Raw genomic sequence first — 2500 nt, forward strand, 5'->3', positions numbered from 1 at the left:
AACATAAACTGTGATTTTTTTCTATTATTAACCATTTTGTTAGGAACTTTCCTTCAGCTAAATGATATCGCCTGATTGTAATTCAATCAAATGACTAAGATCATAAAATACAACGAAAGGATAAAGAGACACCACGCATTAGCTGTGTTGATCTAGGCACCTATAAACAAATCCATCCTCAATCTATTTGATAACCCTTTCAGCACTGCTGGACTTGTGCGAAAGAGTTGCAAATACCAGAGTAAAATGTCAGAGAAAATGTCATCAGTTAAGGAGGACTTTTTTTTTCTTTCTTTCTTTCTTTCTTTCTTTCCTGGAACGTCGTTACCTAAGGGCCCAGCCACACCAAGCTTACGACCTGTTTCCGACCACCGGCGACCAGGTGGTCGCCGACCAGTTGCAGGAAGTCTTTGGAAGTCGCTGGTAGTCGGTAATAAGATAAATTAATAGATAGATCGATAGATATATAGATATATTACAACACACACTGAATAGTCCCCACTACATAGATTTTCATCTTATCAACCACATTAACTTTTTTCCATTTCAATTCCTTGCATAGGTTTTGTGTCGCCGACCGATCGCTTGATTTTCGGTCGAAGGTGGTCGGAAACAGGTCGTAAGCTTGGTGTCACTGGGGTTTAATGATACCGTTGGACCTGGCTACATTCTGTCTCGTTTCTTCTTCTCTTCCGTCATTCAACTTCCTGGATGATCACTGGCCGATCGGGTTAAGGCGTCGCTAGCTATAATGGAGGTCAAGGTGATAGCGGTTCGAATCCTGCCACCGATGAATTGAATAACGGGTATGGTTATACCATGCTACAAGTCCTCAGTGAGGGGCACCTTCCTAGCTTCCTGTTAGAGGGAACTTATGCGATGCAAAACCGGATTATATCAATGTCTCTCGTCTCCCTGATCACATCCATTCACTAATGCAGCGTTTCTCGAACCAGGGTTCCGCGGAGCCCTAAGGGTTCCGCAAAAGGTTATTGTAATAATGTAATATAGACATGATCCTATCTAACCTAGTATTACGATGAATTTTTTTTTTTTTTTTTTTTTTTTTTTTTTTTTTTTTTTTTTTTTTTTTTTTTTTTTTTTTTTTTTTTTTACGCGCGGGGTTCCTTGAGACATGCAATTTATTTTAAAGGTTACGCAAGGGTAAAAAGGTTGAGAACTACTGCACCAATGAAACCATTCACTCCAACAGCTAAAATACATTTTTTTTTTTTTTTTTTTTTTTTTTAAATTAAAGCCTATTGGAAACTGATTGATCACCTGAGTCTACTACCATCTACTTATGTTCTAATAGCGGGTAGGCCAAGACATGAGCAAACATCCACTGCTCATTACAGAAACATGTGTTCACTTTTATAAGGACCACTTGGGGAGCCATCACTGTAGTAGGGTATTATATATACATACACTATCGCTGCACAGGATGTTTGATGTCATTTTCATTTAATTCTTCATTACACATTTTCGAATTCTTGTCACTTTTCAATTACAATAAATCTAAAGGTAAGTTTGGCTCGGTGCGATTTATTGTATTAATTATTAGCCTACAACAGCCAATGATGGGTCATGTGTATCATACCTTGCATCATATTTGGGTAAACGCGTTGGTAGGTTTAGTTAGAATCATCATCAGTCTCGTACTTTGCAGCTCGAAGCAAGATAGACCATTCGAAAACAAAGAATTAGTGCTCTAAACCAGTGTTTCTCAACCTTTTTACCTTTGCGTAACCTTTAAAACAAATTATATGTCTCAAGGAACTCCTGCGCAAAAAAAAAACATATACCATATCTTTCTCATTCTATTTGCATCGTAATAATAGGTTAGATAGGATCATGTCTATATTACATTATTACAATAGCCAAGAATATGTCGTGCATGTTAAATTATATTACGTATATGAAATAAAATAAATAAATCACTTGTTCTCGCGGAACCCTTAGGGACCTTTTGCGGAACCTTAGGGTTCCGGGGAACCCTGGTTGAGAAACGCTGCTCTAGACAACCGTTTGATAATCATCGTTGAGTTATAAACGATTATCGTTGAGCGATAATCGTACCGAATAAAATGTACCTTTATTTTCACGATCTTCTTGGATTCCTCTTTCCTTCCAGTCCTTCAAGATATTAATCTAAGCCTATGTCCATGCATAGCTTGGAATTGAACACTTTGAGAATTTTCCTTTCACTTGACTGCTCAAAGATACTCTCAACTTCTTTCTTCTTCTTCTGGAACTCTTGAAATACTTTTGATGTCTCAGTGAACTCCTACACAAAAAAAGCATAAATCGTTATAAATACATTTCTTTCTCTTTCATAAACTTAAAAGTTATAAGGCAAACATAATTTCTATGGTATATGGTTTACGTGAGAATAGCATATGTTTTCTCTAGGTACAATGCAATGTAAAAAAAAAATGTAACATTGTGGTTTTGAAATATACTTTGTTGATCCAAACTACTCAAGAACATTTCCTGCATA

The 2500-nt window shown here is 36.7% G+C and overlaps 1 protein-coding gene across 2 annotated transcripts in view; it reads left to right on the forward strand.

Annotated features, from left to right (window-relative positions):
* Window positions 1-2500, forward strand: part of LOC143029838 (uncharacterized) — a 78591-nt gene that overhangs the window by 66665 nt on the left and 9426 nt on the right. The window lies entirely within an intron of this gene.

Source organism: Oratosquilla oratoria, chromosome 11 (assembly GCF_046742065.1).
Source record: "Oratosquilla oratoria isolate Oo_2021 chromosome 11, ASM4674206v1, whole genome shotgun sequence".
In the NCBI taxonomy this organism is placed as follows: Eukaryota; Metazoa; Arthropoda; class Malacostraca; order Stomatopoda; family Squillidae; genus Oratosquilla; species Oratosquilla oratoria.